Below are 20,580 nucleotides of genomic sequence, written 5' to 3'. Positions count from 1 at the left end.
AAAATCCATAAAATACACCCAAAAGTGCTCAGGAACCAAAATCTTCATTGTCCAGTGTTATTTACAAATGGAAAACTGTTCAGAGTCTGATCATGTCTGTTCATTCCCGTCACTGTGCACTGTTATGTTTGATTTGACTTACACCACTATTACCACTGTGGTACCTTGTCACTTCTCCCCCCCCCACTGTTGTTTGAGGGAATTCCCCTCTGTCTCAGCCCATCAATGCCCAGGAACGGGAGGACAATGGTCCTTTCCCACTGCCCCTCTCATGTTGACTGGACCAAACCTCATTGTGCCCCTCAGCACGTACTCCTGTAGCATGGAATCTGCCAGTCGGCAGCATTCCCTCAAAGATATCTCCATGAGCTGAAAGACCAATAGATTTCTGGCAGATGTGGTAACCCTTGACCCTAGGCATTCCAGCTCAATCTACAGTCCTTCTATGATAAAATTCAAGATCTCTTTCCACCCCTATCCTCAAGTACTGAGACAAACTTTTCAGTTCACTGCAAAAGTCCGATCTCAGAAATTAAACATACTACCTAATACAGAAATTAGTCTAAAGTAGCAAAATCTTGACTAATTTACTTTAAGGATGTTTCAGTATTACTCTCTGAGTTGAAGAAAAGGCAGACTATTGAGGAGGAAGTGGGTTGGAATTAGTTTTGTGATCACACCCGTGTGCTACTATCTTTCCTGGCCTTCCTCAAATAAACAGACTTCAACTTTACTATCTGATAAGGAATTTTTAAAGTTCTTGGAGGAACAAGCTATTCTCTTTTAAAAAAAAAATACTGCAGAAGAGCCTTCTCGACTTATTGTATGGGGTGCTTTTAAGACTTTTATTAGGGGACAAATTATTTATTTTACTGAAGGCATTAGGAAAAAGGCTAATCAAGAGGAAACGAACTTGAGGGGAGTCACGTGATGGAGTAGTGGCCGGTAGGAGAATACCAGCCCTCACCAGAAAAGAAGGAAAAAAGTAAAGAAAAAGCAAAGCCCCAGACACACAATCGCAACAAACAAAAAATAAAGGTGTGGAGGAAATGGCACTAAAGAAAGAAAAGCCAAAAACAACAGGAAGAAAAGAAGAAGGAAAGACACCGGAAGAGAAAGGTGAAGGCCTTATCTGTACGAAGAAGCAGGGACCTGCCATGGAAAGAGGAGCCCACTCCCTGAGGTCAGTGGAAACCCCACAGGGTCGCGACCCACTGAACGCAGGACTGCAAAGATGGCTCACGGAGCCAAACAGAGATGCGCAACCGTGCATGACAAAGACAACACCGACGGGAGGGGGGGACCAGCTGAGAAAGACCCGACAGCAGGGCTCCCAGCGGGATGATACAGAAAATAACAGGAACGGGAGGGAGGAAAATGAAAAAAAGGAAATCAGAGACACAACAGATGACCAGCCTAGAAGAAGAGGACCAACCTCAAGACACCATTAAAAAAAAACCCAACAAACTGAGACAAACAGCCCAACATGAAAGTCAGAAGAGACACAGATACAAGGAAGAGAGGTAGAGGGCACAGGCCCTGGAGCGGACACAGGGGAAGAGGAGGGAGAAAATCAAGCTCTGCACAGAGAAATAGAAGATAAAGGGAATGGACTGTACATAGATAAAAAAAATTTTCAAGAATATATGGAAGCAGTAAAAGAATGGCAGACACAAGAATTTAATGAAATAAAAAGAATAAAAGGTACAGAAGAAAAAGTGAGTAGATTAGAGCTGGTCATGACAGAAATAGGGAAAAGAGTAGACAAGGTGGAAGAACGAGAAACAGCCGTAGAAATGGAAGTGGACGACTTAAAAAGGAAATTGGAAGAAACTGATAAAAAAGTTAAAGAAACACAGGAGTTGTTAGCTCAGAAGATGGATATAATGGAAAACTATAATAGGAGAAACAATATAAAGATAGTGGGCTTTAAGGAAGATGAAGAAGGCAAAGATATGAAAGAATTTATAGAAGAATGGATCCCCAGGGTCCTGGGAATGCCAGAATTACAGGAAGGAATGGAAATAGAAAGGACACACAGAACATTAGCCCCAAAACCACAGCCACAACAAAAACCAAGATCCATTCTAGTAAAATTACTGAGATATACGACAAGAGAAAATATATTGGAGAAGGCAATGAAAAAAATGAGAGAAGACGAAAAGCCACTGGAATACAAAGGTCAAAAATTTTTTTTCTACCCAGACATAAGTTTTGAGCTCCTGAAGAAGAGGAAGGAGTTTAATGCAGCAAAATCGATCCTATGGAAGAAAGGCTATAAATTTATGTTAGGATATCCAGCAGTGCTTAAAATAGTTATCCCGGGGCAGCAAAGCAGACTGTTCTCAGATCTGGAGAAAGCATAAGAATTTGCAGAATGCCTGCAAAACAGAAAGAGAGATGAAGAGATGTAACAAGAACAAGATTGACGACGAACTTCATATAAAGAAGAAAAATAATGTATAAGTAAGAACTAAGAAGGGGAAGAAAGGAAGTAAGGGGGGAATTAAGAGGGTGAGCTTTGTTATATGTGAAGATAAAAGTCTTTTCTGGAGGGGGCTGGGTGGGAGAGAATAACAGTCACTGTGAAATCAGTTGACGCTTGCAAGCGGGTTCACAATCCAAATGGAGAGGGGAGTTGTGGTTGCCCGGCAAGGGACAAGGGGCAACTCAGAGAGGGGGGGGACATTTGGGGTTAAGGGAATTTTAGATGTGGGAATAGTGGAAATATTTTATGTTTTAGAAGTGTTGTCTTACAGTGCATTCAAAATAAGAAACAGAAATGGATAAGGAGGGAAGGTGGTGATGAGGAAGCGGAAATAAGAGGTAAACAAAGTATGAAATGGCCATGTTGAACTATATGACTATAAATATTAACGGAATACATAACCAAATCAAAAGGAAGAGGCTGTTAAATTTACTGAAGAAAGAAAAAAATGATATAGCATTCGTGCAGGAAACGCATCTAACTGAAGTGGAACATAATAAATTAAGGAGATACTGGGTAGGGCACGTAACGGCAGCATCATATAACTCAAAAGCCAGAGGTGTAGCTATATTAATCAATAAAAATGTACCAATCAAAATAGAGGAGGAAGTAATAGATGTAATGATAAAGTGTCAGATATATTCAGAATTTTGGAATTTGCTCAATGTATATGCACCTAATGAAGAGGATCAAAAGTTTATGCAAGATATCTTTTTGAAGATTGCAGACACGCAGAGGAATATACTCATAGGAGGGGACTTTAACCTTAATTTGGACTCAAAGATGGACAAAACTGGACAAAAGACTAGCAGAAAGAACAAAGTAACCAAATTTATGATTAAATCAATGCAGGAAATGCAACTTTTGGATACATGGAGGAGACAACACCCAAAGGAGAAGGAATACTCATATTATTCGGGTAGGCACAAAACATACTCAAGGATAGACCTGTTCCTGTTGTCAGCCCACATCCAAGGGAGAGTTAGAAAAACAGAATATAAAGCTAGATTGTTATTGGATCACTCACTCCTGTTATTAGCAATAGAGCTGGAGGACATCCCACCGAGAACGTATAGATGGAGATTAAACTGCATTCTACTTAAAAGACAGGATTTTAGAGAATTCATTGAGCGACAAATTAAAATGTGAAATAAATACGGAATCAGTGAAAGATAAATTTATACTATGGGATGCAATGAAAGCATCCATCAGAGGGCAGATAATAAGTTATGTAACTAAGATGAAGAAGGACTACAATCGGGAAATAGAACAGCTGGAAAGGGAAATAGCAAGTACAGAAAAAGAACTAGCAACAAGGGAAGATACAACAAAAAGAAGAGAATTGGTGGACAAAAAAAAAATATGAAACACTACAAACGTATAAGGAGAAGAACATAATGAAGACAAAACAGAAGTATTATGAGCTAGGAGATAAAACGCACAAAATACTAGCTTGGCAGCTTAAGGCAGAACAAACTAAAAGAACAGTATTGGCATCAAGGAAAAAGGACAAACAAATTACATATAACCCAACGGAGAGCAATGAAAACTTCAAGGAATTCTACGAGCAATTATATCGAACTGAGAACAAAGGGAAAGAAGACAAAATAGATGAGTTTCTAGCTAAAATTGAACTACCGAAATTGCAAGAAGAGGAGCAAAATAAATTAATAAAATCATTTGAAATAGAGGAAATACAGGATATATTAAAAAAACTACTGATCAAAAAAAACACTGGGAGAGGACAGATTCCCAATAGAATTCTATAAAACATTTAAAGACTTATTAATTCCTCCTCTCCTGGAAGTAATGAACCAGAGTGAAGAAACACAAAACATGCCAGATTCATGCAAAACAGCAATAATTACAGTAATACCAAAGACGGGGAAAGATTCACTAAGACCAGCATCGTATAAACCAATATCTCTACTCAACACAGATTGTAAGATAATAGCTAAACTATTAGCAAACAGATGGCCGACTGTGTACCAAAAATAGTAAAACTAAATCAAACTCGATTTATTAAAAAAAGACGAACAATGGACAATATCTGTAAGTTCATTAACTTAATCCATGCAGTACAAGGAAACAAGACGCCAACAGTGGTGGTTGCCTTAGACGCAGAGAAAGCCTTTGACAGAGTAGAATGGAATTATTTATTCAAAGTACTACAGAGGTTCAACCTACCAGAGAAATATATTAATTGGATTAAAGCATTATATAAGGGACCATTGGTGAAGGTGACAATAAATGGATATATATCAAACCAATTTAAATTAAGCAGGTCAACTAGGCAGGGATGTCCACTATTTCCTTCACTGTTTGCGTTAGCTATAGAACCACTGGCAGAACTGATAAGAACAGAAAATAAAATAAGAGGGATAAAAATAAAAGAGAAGGAATATAGAATCAGTCTATTTGCAGATGACATCATAGTATACTTAATGGAACAAGAATTATTAATAAAAGAATTACGTAAGAAATTGAAGGAATATGGAGAAGTATCAGGGTACAAGATCAATGCAAATAAAAGTGAAGCGATGCCAATGAATAATGCAGATTTCACAAAGTTTAAGAAAGAATCACCATTTAGATGGCAAACACAAGCAATCCGATACCTAGGTATTCAACTAGATAATAATCTAGGCCATCTATACAAGCTAAATTATTATCATTAATGAAGAAATTACAAGACGACTTAGAACATTGGTAAGGTTTACCACTAACACTGATAGGAAGGGTAAATTGCATTAAAATGAATATCTTCCCAAGGATACAATACCTATTCTAATCATTACCAATTCACCTAACAGATAAATTCTTCAAAGAGCTAAAGAAAATAATAAGGAAATTCTTATGGAAAGGGGGGAAACCAAGGATAGCACTAGATAAATTAACAGAATGGTACAAACAAGGGGGCTTACAGCTACCAAACTTTAAGAATTATTATAGAGCACCACAATTAAGATACCTATCATATTTCTATCAAACAAGGGAAAAACCAGATTGGACCAGATTAGAGCTAGATAAAATAGGGGAGAAGATACCTGAACATATACTATATAAGTGGGATGAAATGCTGGTACAACATGGGAATTCACCAGTACTGCACCATCTGCTCAACATTTGGAAGAAGATTCACGTAGAAAGGAAAAAACAAATGATCAACTATCAAAATTAATATTGATGCAAAATCAACTAATCCCCTTCACAATAGATAACCTTTCCTTTAGAGAATGGGAGAGAAAAGGGATCAAAAGAATAGAAAATTGTTTTTCGGGAAATAAATTATTATCTTTTGAACAAATGAAGGACAAATATGGTATAACTCACGGTATAATGTTTGCATACCACCAACTTAAAACCTACTTGAAGGACACATTGGGAAACAGGCTGAGGTTACCAGAAGGAAGCAATTTGGAATATGTGATTACAGACACAATGATAATTAAAAGATTTATAACAAACATGTACATCAAACTGCAAGAGAAAGAAAATGAGGAAACAAGCTGTAAACCCAAACAAAAATGGGAACAAGATCTAAACATAAAGATAAAAAATGAAATATGGGAAAAGCTATGCTCCAGAACTATGAGAAATACAATAAACATGAGGTTACGCACGATACAATATAATTAGTTACACAGGCTATACACCACGCCCCAGAAGTTAAATAAATGGGACCCAACAGTATCAGACAGATGTTTTTGCTGTAAGAAAGAAATGAGAACAACAGTACATGCAATCTGGGCATATGAGAAAGTGGAAAAGTTTTGGGAAGATCTAAATCAGGTATTAAATAAAATCACAAAAAGTAACATACCAAAAAATCCAGAGATCTTTCTTCTAACTAATATAAGAGGTAAAGAACTTGGACTTGATTTGGATGGAGCACAAAAAAGATTTATTATGGTAGCCTTAGCTGTAGCAAAAAAAGTTATTATGTCAACCTGGAAATTAGAAGATAACCTGAGAATAATGGTACATAGAAATGAATAAATGTATTCCATTGCAAAAAATAACATATAATTTAAGAAATAACATCACAGTATTGGAACAAATTTGGGAACCGTACATGGAACACAACAGAGAAGTCCTACCGCGGACCTCCACCACCTAAAATGATAGATGGAGAAGAAGACAAAATGAACTGACCCAGTATGTAAAAGTAGACGACACAAATTTCTTGTTTATTGTCATTGTGTGATGGCATTGTTTAATGGGTTTAATGTATCATATATGTTGAACGTTTAGTGGGTGGGGAGGGGGAGGGGGTGAAGGAGGGAGGGAAGGGAGGAAATGACAGTGTATATTCAAGAAGGAAATGTTTGTGTGTATTTTGGTCAGTATGGTTCATAGTGTGAAAAATTTAAAAAAATTTAAAAAAAAGCGTAAACGAACTTAGCAATCTGAAGCAATTAGATCAAAGGTATGCTCTGACTCCAGACCTTGATGTATGTAAATGGTGTATTGAAATTAAAGCTAAACATGCCTTTTTTTAAACATGTCCATTTGAAAGTCAACTTTTAAAAGTCAATTTTACATCCATGGAGATAAAACAGGTAAACTGTTACTAATCAATTAAAAGCCTTAGCTGCTAAACATCATATTAAAGACATTTTTAAAGTTAATGGTGATATGATAAATTAGAAATAAATTATACTTTTCAAGAATTGAGAAGTACAGTTCCAATTCACCTGAGGATGATATTGCAATGAATAATTTTTTTTAGATAAGGTGTATTATCTGTTGCTAATAAAAAGCAATTGGATCAATCTGTTTCCCATGAATTGGTTTTGACATTCCAAATTAATTTAATTATTTTGAGATTCATTCTTACCTTAAATGAGGTGATTATTTTCATTCCATACCCAGTGTTAAATTTTGGCAGAGTTTGGCAAGAACTAAATTACATTTTCAATGGCAACAAAATTTTGATGAGAGTAGCAATTGGTACAGTGTGGAAATTGTAATTTGCTTCATTAATAAATACCATGAACCTTACTTAAATGTGATTGTCTTGCCAGGGCAGCAGAGAGAGCTGTTATTACTGGTTGGGAAGACAGCTCCTAATACAACTGACATGGCCCAATGGAATTTCATCAAAGCCCACAGAGCCTGGGGAAACAGTCCTATCCCCATCCCGCTGGCTCTTTGTTCCAGTCAGGCCCTAGGTGGACTCTACCACGTTTCTCGCACTGACAACCTGACTCACCTCCATGCCAGAGTCCCAGTTAGGCCCTTGGTGCAACTCAACTCACCTCCATGCAAGTGTCCCGGTCAGGCCCTTGGCACAACCCGACCCATGTCTATGGAAGTATCCAGGTCAGGCTCTCGGTGCAACCTGACTCACCCCCACCCAGATGGTGTCAGTGAAAAGAACGCGTGCGCATCGAGGGGCATTTCAGTGGAGGAAACCTGCGCATGTCTAACAAAGTCTCAGAACTCCCCCGTGGGGTCCATCCTCCCCATCTGACTGGTGTTGGGTCTTTACAGGCTTTAAACAGCCTGTTACAGGATCTGATGGTGGCCTATTTTAAAATATGCTAATAAAATAAAAAACTTTACAGGGTCATTTGGTATTAAAATATTGTGACAACATCAGTCCAATGGTCAATGGTAAGTGCTAGATTTGGGAGTCATCTTATACACGAGTTGTCCTATACAGCAGCATATACGGTACTCAATTATCCAAGTCCTTAAACATATACCTACAATCACATTCCCAATCCCTAAACTCCCTTTTACCCACAATTGTTACCATCAAAACATAGACCCTTCTATTATGAATATTTTATGAATCGATAAAATTTATTTTGTCAGACTGGTGATGCATCAGTTAAATTACTAGACTACTAATCTGGAGACATAAATTTAAATCCCACCATGACACCTGTGGAATTTAAATTCAGTTAATAATTGGGAATTTGGAAACATGCCGACTAGTATTAGTAACAATGTCACAAAAGACTACTGCATCTGGTACACGAATGTCTTTCAGGGGATGAAATCTGCCTTCCTTACATGATCCAGAATGCACCCAAATCTCATCAAAGTTTTGATCGAAACGTTGAGCAGAGTCGAATTCCATAGGGACTAACATTGACATAATTCAACATTTGACTAAGTGTGGCTTCAAAGTGCGTCAAAGGAAAGGCACTTTAGTCTCTGGAGTCGACGGGAAGATGATTATGGTTGTCGGTTATCCATCGCCCTGGTCACAGAACATCACTGCAGGTCCTCCTCAGCACTGTGCCCTGAGCACCAACTACCATCAACGGCTTCATCAGTGACCTCCCTTCCATCCATCATAGGTTCAGAAGGAAGGACATTCATTTCCATTCACAACCCCTCAGCAACTGAAGCAGTTTTATGTCTCAATGAAACAGGTCCTGGAAACCATTTAGGTTAACTTCAGATAATGTTTGTGTCATAAATTTGGCATACAGTGACCATCTCCATCAAGACATCTCATTCAACAGCCTACCTATGACATTCAATGGCACACCCATTGCTAAGTCCTCCACATCAGTATTGGGGTACCATTAACAAGAAACTTAACTAGACCAGCCAATGTGAATACTCTGGCTACAGTAGCAGGCTACTCTGACAATACCCCCCTCTACTACCAAGAAGGGCAAGAGCAGCAGGTGGCTGGAAATACCACTACTACCAGGTTTCCCTCCAAGCTGTATAACATCTTGACTTGGAAATATATCCTTCATAGTCACTGGGTCCAAATCCTAGAACTCTCCATCCAATGGTTCTGTGGGAATTATTTTCACCAATTCTATGGGAGAACCTATAGAAGTTCAAGTTCAAGTAGATGATTCTACTACCATTGGGCAATAAATGCTGGCCTTGCCAGTAGTGTACCAGAAGCCACACGCTGTTATCGTGTCAGCATCCTGGGTTCGAATCCGGTGCTGTCTGTAAGGAGTTGGTACGTTCTCCCTGCGTCTGCGTGGGTTTCCTCTGGATTTTCCAGCTTCCACCCACCCTTGAAAACATAGGGGAGTTGTAGGTCAATTGGGAATAATTGGGAGGTCGAGGATCGTGGGCTGGAAGGGCCTGTTGCCATACTATGTCTGAATTTTTAAAATGCAAACATTTCTCGAAAGGCATTAGAGGAAGGAAAGGGGGATAGGAATCTTGGCCAATTTGACTAAAAGAAAATCGAGGTCCCTGAACAGCTATAAATAGTAACTTCTTCATAATCTGTTACTGGATTAGAACAAAATGATGTTTGTCATCTAAACATACAGAATTTTTATGATGTGGTCTGGAGGTCCACTACACTGTCATTTACAACCATTTAGCATTAACTGCTCTTGTTTCCTTTAATTCTGCTTTTTAACTTTAAGTCCAATTTGAAATAATTTCCTGATAGCAGTTTCCAATGAAGGCATGTTTAAATGCCAATAGAATCATAGAACCTTGCAGCTGTGAAATAATACCATTTAGTTCATTCTGTCAATGCTAAACATAATGAATTACAACAGATTCTAGGATAATCCTGCTTCCCAGCTATTTTGGATTCAGATTTATTGTCAGAGAACATACATGGCATCACACGCAACCCTGGGATTAATTTTTCCTGTGGGCATGGCAGAATTACCACTAATTGATATGCAAAAAATAAATTGTTCATGGTGTGAAAATGTAAAAAAATTAAAGAACGGTAAGTAGATAACGGATGTAAACAAACTTTGTGTAATACAGAGACAACAAAAGAAAATCAATAAAGTGCACAAGTAAGAGTCCTTAAATAAGTCTCTGATTGAGTTTGTCATTGAGGAGTCTGATGGTGGAGGGTTCCTGAACCTGGTGGTGCGAGTCTTGTGGCACCTACACCTCTTTCCTGATGGCAGCAGTGAGAAACGAGCATGTGCTGGGTGGTGCGGGTCTTTGATGATGGCTGCTGCCCACTGACCGTACCATTCCCTGTAGATGTGCTGAATAGTGGGGAGGGTTTTGCCTGTGATGTCCTGGGCTGCATCCACTACCTTTTCGAAGGCTTTATGCTCAAGGCTATTAGTGTTCCCATACCAGACCATGATGCATCCAGACAGCACATTTTCCACCACACCTCTGTAGAAATTTGACAGGTTTTCTGGATTCGTACTAAACCACTGCAAACTCCTGAGTAAGTAATGACCCTCTTGGGTGAATAGATTTTTTTTTTTAGCTTGTCTTTTTCAGCGTTATCCCTTTGTGAATTAAAGTCTTTTTTTTGGGTTGCATTGAACATAACAGCGCTTGTGGAACTGTGCCCAGATTGATCACATGTCAATAGACTCCCATTTGATTATGCTGTTGTTGGGGCTGGTGTTATCTGGGGCTGTGCTGCAAATGGTCTCCTTGTGTGTTGACATTTTTCTAATTCCGTAAAAGACACTGAGACACTGGGAAGGTTCACTGTGGCCGTGAAGCAGGGCTTGAGTTATTCAGCTGTGAGGAAAAGCGAGAGCAATCTGTCTCATAAAATGAGATCAACCCGTCTCATTTGGGAAAAGAAAGGCAGGTCCAAGTTTTTAAGAACACAATAAAACATGAAGAAATTTTGAATTGGAGACATAATTACAAGACTCAGGCCAAATGGAATTTCAACTACTTCGCACTTTGCAATTACATAATCAAACAAAACTGCCCAGAATAACAGTTTATTCCATTACCAGTAGGCCGCACATTTGGAGATGGGGTGAAAGGGAAATCCAACTGGTGGGCCCTTTGGTTGGGCTGAATGACCTATTTGTGCTTACCCAACAGTGTTTCATGCAAAGCCTGCACAACGTAGAGACTGAAAGCACACTTGCTTATGTTACTTGTATCCCCCAATGAGGCCACAGGTCAATGTTTTAAATGCAATGTTTCCTGCGGGACAAGGGTTAGACAGGGTTCACCACCTTGGAAACCAGTCCCTGACAAACCTAATAGACCAATTAACTTATTTGTCCCTGAAGCATTCCTAGACAGTTAGTACAAGTTGAAAAAGAAAATTCCCCAGAAGTTCAAAATTATAATCTTAAAATGAGACATTTGTCCGAATTCTTATATTGTTACATTATGATGCTATTAACAACGCAAAGCCCTTGCCAGAAAATGCTAACAAGTTAAATAAAGACATGTGTGTTGCAGGGTTCAGTAAATGAACCTTCATTGTTAAACATAAAATCATGGATCCACTTGTTTTTAATCCATTTGAGAGGATATGTTGCAATATCTACTCCTGGTACAGATCAAAATCACAAGTGTGGTCCCAACTTATGTCTTGCTTTGCCCTCTCCAATTTCCTCTGCTGTTCCAATTGATGTCGACTTTTACTAAGGAGCAGCTCCAGTTGGCCTCTACACACCCTCGGTGGTCCTTCCGACATGGATTAGTAGCCTGCTACCTTCTCCACTGTCTGGTTTAGTGTCTTGCTGGGCTAGGCAATGCATCGGCTTGCAAAACCATTCAAATATATCCTTCATAACACGAGGTGCGTTTTGGGGGAGGGGGGGTATTCACTTGCTGCTACCCTGGAACCACCTCTTTTCCATCTCCTGCCACAATAAAAAACCGAAGGTGGGGATGTGATGAAAACAAACCCCGCCCAGAAATTAAGAGTGGTGTGGAGAAATACGGTAGACCGCATTGAAACAAAGACACGTCTGTGTTCTTATATATTCACCACTTCGGTTTCTGCCGATTCCTGAGGAAGAAATTACATGTAACACAGCTCTGTCACTCAGAATGTAAAACAACAGAAAAAGTCGTAACTTTATCCTTTTCAATTCAAAAATTCAGTTTTGATGCCAACACAGATAGCACGACTTTCCCCTCTAAGATGGTTCCGTTGAGGCCCATGGGCAGTCTTAGTTGAAATCCCAGTGGAAGCAGAAAATGCGAACTTGGCACAGTAATAATCCTTGATTAAGCATTCTTTCAATCCTGCAAAAGGTTCTAATTGTGTCCTGTTTATTTGCTGTCACTTGGCTGAAGGGGATTCTCTATTAGCCGTAATAGATGAGTGTCTGGAGCTCCTCGCCAAGATGATGATTGTGTGAAAAACTCCAGCGCAAGGTCGGGTTTCAAGGTTGTCAGTCTTCCAGCCTAACCTTGATTTGACGAAGTGGTATGTGCCAAGTCCATTGCTGTTACTTAATCCCACCTTTGAGATTGCGGTGTTACTCCAGGGCTTGTGATGTTTATTTCATTTTATTTCATGTGATATTGCTTAGGAGGGACTGAGCATTGATTTAATTAAGGAATAGTAAGTAGAAAGTATCAGTATCCAAGGAAGGGGAGGGGATAGACTTAATGTAGATGGTGGAAGAAGCTGATGGGTGGGTTTTCCCTACATGCTAATATTTTTCTAGGATCTCAATGACATCACTGAAAGGAAGCAGATTCAACACTTGTGTTCAAAAGGAAATTAGGTATTTGTTGGACTTAACTTTCTTGGTTTTTATTTTTGGTTCAGTCCTGAGGTGACTTATTTGAAATTTTTGTTCGCATTCAATTATATTTGCTTTTTTTTTAACATCATTTTTTTTACATCGCTCAGCTGCAGCAGGGCACATGTACATCGTATAATGTATATGACAATAATGTCATTATCATTCATTCACATTTTCATTAATAAAAACTCTTCAGTTAAAAAGATATATTAAATTTCAGTCTTGATTAGTCCAACCAAGTTAAAAATGACAAAGTTACGGGCTGTTGTAATGCGTCTTGTGTTCTGAATCTGCACGTTACGTGGTGAAGTGTTCTATGATTTGAAATCCACTAACCCTGATCAGAGAAGAACGCAGGGAATGGAACCCTGCCACTTGTTGGAGACAAGGATAACAAGACTGATCCTAAGCCTGCATTGGCTAAAGATGAGTGGGTTTGTCAAACAAGTTTGCATTAGAGTTAAAGTGAGCCTGTTTTCAAATCAGGAATTAAGTGGGCTTAAATCCTAAGTTATCATAGAACATTGAACACCAAAACCAAAGAGCTGATTGTTGACTTTGGGAAGGGAAAGCCAGTGGTATACAATCCAGTGATCATTGGGGGATCGGCGATGGAGAGAGTGAGCAAATTTAAGTTCTTGGGAGCCACTATCTCGGAGGATCTTTCCTTGAGCCGACACACTAATGACATCGTGAAGAAAGCACGCCAGCCCCTCTACTTCCTCAGGAGTTTATGGAGGTTTGGTATGGCTCATCGGAAACTCTGGCAAATTTCTACAGATGTGGGGTGGAAAGTGTGCTGACCAGCTGCATGCAATCTGGTATCAGGACACCTATACTCCCAAGCATAAAGCCCTGTAAAAGGTAGTGGACACAGTCCAGGACATCACAGGCAAACGCATTCCCATCACCTACAACCACGGGGAACACTGCCATCAGAGAACAGTGACAATCTTCAAGGATCCAGTTCACCCAGCACACGCTCTGTTCTCCCTGCTACCATCAGGAAAGAGGTTTAGGTAGCACAAGACTTGCACTGCCAGGTTCAGGAACAGGTGCTACCCCTCCACCAGCAGACTCCTCAACAACAAACTCAATCAGGGACTCGTTTAATGATCCTTACTTTTGCAGTTTGTTTTTATTTCTCCTCTCTGTATTGAACAATTAGTTGTTTACATGTGTACATTGTGTAAGTTTTTTTATTACCAATAAGTGGTGATTCTGCTTTGCCCCTGGGTTGTATGTGATGTCATATGTGTACTCTGACAATAAATCTGAGATCTGTATATGACATAGGAACAGGCCCTCTGGGCCACAATATTTGCAATGAGCTTAGGTTCAACATCCCACTCCCTCCCTATTCCTTGCATAATTATGCATTTATAGAGATAGCGTCACCGTCCCCGGGTAGAGACGGGCAGTCACCAATTCGGGTTGGGATCCTTTCTCAGGACTCAAGGGAAGGTAGTCTACACCCAAGGGAAAAGAGGTGACACAGTGAAACACAAAAGTCTGTGATTGCACACAAGAAATGGTGAAGGAACTCACCCGGTCTCGCAGGAGGATACTGTTCGATAGATAGTCAATAACCAGCAGGGAATGGTTTCCATCCAGTTGGAACAGATTAGTCCCGACTTTCTGCTTCCATCACTACCCTTGGCAGCCTGTTCCAGGTCTCCATCAGACTCTGTCTAAAAGGTTCCCTGTACGTCTCCCTTAAACGTTTGCCCTTCTCACTTTACAGGCCTTCTAGTAGTTGACATTTTTACCCTGGGATAAAGATTCTGAAAGTCTATCTTATCTACATATCTCATATTCTTATAAACTTCCTCATCTTCCAATGTTCCAGAGAAATCACTGCGAGTTTGTTCAAACTCTCCCCCCCACCACCACCTCCCCTTTAATGCAGGCAACACCCTTATAGATCTCTTTGTACTTTTCCATATTCCTCTGATAAGGGGACAAGTAAAAGTGCACCAAGTGCGGCCTAACCAAAGTTTTACTCTTATCCTCAACGCCCAATAAAGGTAAAATTTATGTCGTGTTCACGGAAGCTGCTTGCATACTGAAGCAGAATTATGCACACCTCAGGATTTTCATTCTGCATGCACCTCTTCTACCACCACTGTCAGGATCCCACAGACCAGCAGAACTGTCTACACATTCTGAAAGTTATGTGTAAATTGGAAATCTAAAACTTAATTTGCAGGAAGAGTCGGTGGTAGGAAGGCAAAGGCAATGTCAGGTTTTGAAAGGGTTAGAATGTGAAAGCGGAGATGAAAAGTTGAAGATTTATAAGGCAGACTGCTCTTGTGACCAGTTTTGGGCTCCTTATCCAAGGAAAGATGGGTTGACATTAAAGAGAGCTCAGAGGAAGTTCATGAGAGAGTTATCATATGAGGAACATTTGATGGCCCTGGGACTGTAATAGCTGGAATTTAGAACAATGAAGGGAATCTCTGAAACTCATTGAAAACTGAAAGGCCTGAATAGAGTGGATGTGGAAAGGATATTTCCTATGGTACTAAGTTCATCGGATGCAAGGATCGACAACGAGATAGACAACAGACTCGCCAAGGCAAATAGCGCCTTTGGAAGACTACACAAAAGAGTCTGGAAAAACAACCAACTGAAAAACCTCACAAAGATTAGTGTATACAGAGCCGTTGTCATACCCACACTCCTGTTCAGCTCCGAATCATGGGTCCTCTGCCGGCATCACCTGCAGCTCCTAGAACGCTTCCACCAGCGTTGTCTCCGCTCCATCCTCAACATTCATTGGAGCGACTTCATCTCCAACATCGAAGTACTCGAGATGGCAGAGGCCGACAGCATCGAATCCACGCTGCTGAAGATCCAACTGCGCTGGGTAGGTCAGGTCTCCAGAATGGAGGACCATCGCCTTCCCAAGATGTGTTATATGGCGAGCTCTCCACTGGCCAGCATGACAGAGGTGCACCAAAGAAGAGATACAAGGACTGCCTAAAGAAATCTCTTGGTGTCTGCCACATTGACCACTGCCAGTGGGCTGATATCGCCTCAAACCGTGCATCTCGGCGCCTCACAGTACGGCGGGCAGCAATCTCCTTTGAAGAAGACCACAGAGCCCACCTCACTGACAAAAGACAAAGGAGGAAAAACCCAACACTCAACCCCAACCAACCAATTTTCCCTTGCAACCGCTGCAAACGTGTCTGCCTGTCCCGCATCGGACTTGTCAGCCACAAACGAGCCTGCAGCTGACGTGGACATTACCCCTCCATAAATCTTCGTCCGCGAAGCCAAGCCAAAGAAGAAAGTCTGGGACCAGAGGGCACAGCCCCTGAATATAAACACGTCCCTTTAGAATAGAGATGAGGAGGAGTTTCTTTACCCTGTGGGTGGTGAATTTGTGGAATTCATTGCCACGGTCGGCTGTGGAAGCAAAGTCATTGGGTATATTTAAGATGGTTGGGCTGAAAAAGAGTAAATTTCTAGCATCCATTTGAGTAGAAATAGACTATTCAGCCCATTGAGTCTGCCTTGTCATTTAACCATGATCCATTTTCCCACTTTACCCCACCGCCCGACTTTCTCCTCCTAACCTTTGTTGCCCTGGCTAATAAAGAACCTTTCGAACTTGGATTCTTTGCATAGCTGATGAAGGGCCCAGGCCCAAATTGTTCGTTGCCCTTTACTTCCTATTGATACTTCATGACATGCTGAGTTGCTCCAGAACGTTTGCACATTATCCCTGATACTGTCACTCTTTTCCACAACAATGGATCTCTAATGCTTATTCAGCCAGTTTCCACTGATTAAATTTGGGACTAAAATTCATAACATTTTTTTAAATGCTCCATAGAGGCACAATTATTGTTCCCACTCAATGCTTTTAGAGAACTGGTTTTGCTCAGTATCATTAATGAACCATAAACAGAAAGGAACTTTGACAGATGCACCATCAAAAGTATTCTACCATGATGCACCACTGAGTGATATAGGGACTGCTCCATCCAAAAAGGTTAGTGTAGTGAGTAGCACAATGCTGCTATGGCACCAGTCACCTGGGTTCAAATCCGGTGCTGTCTGCATGTTCTCCCCACGACCTGCAAGGGTTTTTGCCCAGGTGCTCTGGTACCCACCCACCCTACAAAATGTACAGGTTTAGTAGGTTAATTGGGTGATACGGGCTTCATGGGCCCAAAGGGGCTTCTACTGTGTTGTATTATTGAAATTTAAAAAAAAAGACCTCAAGGAAGTTTACAGGGAAAGAATCTGACAAGGCGAGAAGGGAAGGAAATACTGAGGTTGGGTTAAACCAGAGAGTCCGCAAATGCTAGGATCGAGTTGGAGAAACTCACCAGGTCATGCAGCGGCATTAACATTGACTTCTTCAATTTCCATTAATCCCTTCCCCCCCACCATGGTTCTCTCCCCATTCCTCTATCTCCTTAACTCCATGTCCTCAGCGTTTTCCTTTCTTTCTCCTATCGGAGAACTACCCTTCTCCGTCTATCACTTCTCTTCTGCCCTTCCACCAGAGTTTGCCTCTTGAATGTATTTCAGACATAGATTGGTAGAGTTTTGAAGAATAGTGGAAATTAAGAGTTATGTGGACCAGGCTGTTTCCTCAGGAAGATCAACCATGATCTTATGCAATAGCTGAGTAAGATTAATGGGCCAAATAGTCTACTTTTGGACCTATTTCTTATGGAATAGTCATTTTTAACACAGTTATTAAGCTTTCTCATGTGAAACCCACTTTCCAATTGTAGCTTTTGTTTTGCACAAAATTACTGGAGAAACTCAGCAGGTCACACAGCCTCCATAGGAAGTAACGGGTAACCAACATTTTGAGCCTGGGCCCTTTGTCAGGTATCATGGAGGGGCCTGTATAAAAAGGCGGTCGGGGAGCTTGGGGGAAGGTAGAGAGGAGAGGAGGGAACCAAGCAACTTGCGATGGGCACTACGTGACTTGCTGAGTTTCTCCAGCATGTTCGTGCATTGCCCTCGACCCCAGCATCTGCAGACTTTCCAGTGGCACAAGGACAGATTGAACCTCTGATAGAAAGTACAACAGACACCCTGGAAGGATGACATCCACAAGAGCCACAATGATTTGTTACTTCAATCAGTTGCATCCAAACGTAACACCTTCCACCCCAAGTAAATAAATAGAAGCCCATCAAATAATAAATCAGTGAGTGTGTGTTATGTTATAAGCCCAGAGGACTCCAAAAACCAGCAGGAATGTCATGAAGACATTGGTTAATTAAACAAATTCTCTAAAAACATAATAATATCAATATTTAACTTCTTTACATTAACTTAACCTAACTTAATCCCCTTCTCATTCTAAGCACACTTCTATGTAATGAGTATGTGTTCAGGAAAGTTCTTTGTTTCACTGTCCAATCGTTCATTTTTCACTTCTCCAAGTTCACTGGTATCAGGCAATTTTCCAGATTGTGCATAGAATTTAACATTTATTATCGTCACCAGGCTCTGGTGCTTTACCTTAAATTGTTACCGCAAAGGAAAGTCTGTGTTGCTTTCAGAGAGAGGTATTCGTTGCTCGTTGGACATACACAAACTGATCTCCTTCAATCAGCCACTACAATGTATTGCCAAAGAAACTTGCCCCTTCATTTGTTTTCCAAAACGATAACCTCTTCTTCCAGGTTACCACAGAGAGTTCGTTTTTTTCCCTATTCCAGGAGAAACACAATAACCAGCCACACCCTCTTGTAATTAACTACAAGGGTTTAGAATAGGCTGAACTCAGAACTCAAAACCCACCTTCAATTGGGGTCTTACAGCAAAACTTTCAGTTTCCAATACATCTTCCGACTGTAAAATGAAACTCTCTCCCCACCCAACCCCCTGTCTCTCTCTCCCTCTCCAAAGTGCATAGGATATATTTTTTCTCTCTGTTTGCAACAGCAAACTTCAACCAGTCATGGATCGCTGGCACTGTAAAAAAAAATCAGTTTCTGAGCCTGGACTTCTGTTCCTTTAAAGACAATAGTCCAAATGGATTTCACAAAATCAGTCCAAGTTACACCTACTTGTGAAGTCTTCATAAGCCTTCTTCAAAGTCACTGTAGACATGGAGTCTGCTTAGGCATAGCTCTTGCATTTCAAATGAGATGCATTTTGTGAAGTGTTACATAGATATCTGTTTGTGAAGTGTACCTAAACTAAACCCCCACAACCTATTCCTTTTTAAGATATATTTTATCATAATTTTATTAACCCATTCTGTAACAACCATAAAATGAAACGAACCTAATGACTTAGTTTATAATCTATTAATTGATGCAGTTTTAACAGCTTTAAATAAGGATGCATTTTTTGTTTCAAGTTGTGACTACCAACCAGCTATTAATCATGTTATTTTGCTAAGCTGTTGTGAGAAAGAAGTTATGAATCACACACCCTTCCTGGAATTTTAACACTGACACAAAGGAAAACAGTAGGTTACTGGCAACATCAAGGAAAAAAAACTTGAATTCTTAATGAGCGGATCATAATACCTGGGTAACAGGGAGAGTAAATGTCTTGAACCTTATTATTTTCTGACATACAGATGTCTCCTGCTTCCATTCCCCCCAGGTACACTCAATATCTGCCACTTGGATAACTTGCATTAACTTATCAGGGATTTGAATTACTAGCAATTGTTTTCTGCACCCTAATTTCCTGCACGTTGTTTATTCCTAATAAAACATTCCACAATTGCCGTGGTTACATTAGAATTCTGGCAGGTAACGAGCCTGCCAAAAGCAGTTGTTGGCTGGGTCAGGTTTATGCTCAGATTAAGATGCTTGCAGGGAAGCAATAGTTTGCACTTGCACAGTCCTTCTGGATTTTCTTCTGCTTTCGGGAGGTAAAGACACATCCTCCAAAATTATGAGCGAGGTGGACCTACACTCAAAATTTAAATCTATCTTTTGTGGTTTTCGATAACACCGAAAAAGCCCCTTTGAATCATGCCATTGGAACCTTTATGTTTATTTAAACATGAATTTGATGATAGAGGCAAGTAGACCTAAACTGGTTCAGGTTTTTGACTGCAATTCATTCCTATGTATGTCTTAACTTTTATATGGCAATACTGATGCAGCAGTCTGATGCCAGTGTCTTGTCCCAGGCTATGTTAACTTTTAAAATATAATTTAGACATACGGCTAATTTACACCCAATTGACCTACAACCTCCGGTATGTTTTTTTGAACTGTAGTAGCATGGGGAGAATGTACAAACTCCTTAGAGACAGCGCAGAAATGAGAATCCTAGTCCCGATCGCCGGCGCTGTAAAGGCTCTGAGCTAACCGCTACACCAAGCGTGCCCCCCTACTCCAGAGTGATGACCAAGTTACCTTGGGTCGGCTGCATTTGATTAGCTGTGCCATTTGATAGCTGTCTCCCTAAACATATACCTATCCTTAGCCCTGTCACAAGAGATGATTGAGGCAGACAGAGGAAAAAAAATCGAGGAGACACTCAAAGCAACACCCCCATTGACTCAAAGTGGAGGAGGAGTATTAAGAATTTTGCTCCGTCCGCATTAGTGACACAACCAGAATCAGAATATATTGTCGTGAACAAGTCATGAAATTCGTTGCTTTGCGGCAGCGTCACAATGCAAACATTCACATTATAAAC

At 40.3% G+C, this 20,580-nt stretch overlaps 1 long non-coding RNA gene across 1 annotated transcript in view; it reads right to left on the bottom strand.

The window, feature by feature from the left end:
• Positions 1–19,545, bottom strand: part of LOC138753281 (uncharacterized) — a 110,892-nt gene extending 91,347 nt beyond the window's left edge. The window contains exon 1 of the long non-coding RNA XR_011351072.1: positions 19,449–19,545. This is a non-coding gene — a long non-coding RNA (uncharacterized lncRNA). The remainder of the gene's footprint in view (positions 1–19,448) is intronic.
• Positions 19,546–20,580: the final 1,035 nt, after the last annotated feature.

The sequence above is a fragment of the Narcine bancroftii genome, chromosome 2, assembly GCF_036971445.1.
Source record: "Narcine bancroftii isolate sNarBan1 chromosome 2, sNarBan1.hap1, whole genome shotgun sequence".
In the NCBI taxonomy this organism is placed as follows: Eukaryota; Metazoa; Chordata; class Chondrichthyes; order Torpediniformes; family Narcinidae; genus Narcine; species Narcine bancroftii.
Note: the sequence above shows the minus strand (reverse complement) of the source record. Positions and strands in the feature narration are given on the sequence as shown.